The sequence below is a fragment of the Vombatus ursinus genome, unplaced genomic scaffold, assembly GCF_900497805.2.
Source record: "Vombatus ursinus unplaced genomic scaffold, bare-nosed wombat genome assembly UNPS02014818.1, whole genome shotgun sequence".
NCBI classification, from domain to species: domain Eukaryota; kingdom Metazoa; phylum Chordata; class Mammalia; order Diprotodontia; family Vombatidae; genus Vombatus; species Vombatus ursinus.
In genome coordinates, this window is record NW_020954596.1 from 7,336,196 (window position 1) to 7,336,412 (window position 217).

Here is a 217-nt window from a genome sequence, read left to right on the forward strand (position 1 = left end):
GCCCTGACATTCTCTATTCTAAGGCCTCTCCCTGCCCTGGCATTCCCTCTTCTAAGGCCTCTCCCTGTCCTGACATTCCCTGTTCTAAGGCCCCTTCTGGCCCTGACATTCTCTGCTCTAAGGTCTCTCCCCGCCCTGACACTCCCTGTTCTAAGACCCCTTCTGGCCCTGGCATTCCCTCTTCTAAGGCCTCCCCCTGTCCTGACATTCCCTCTTC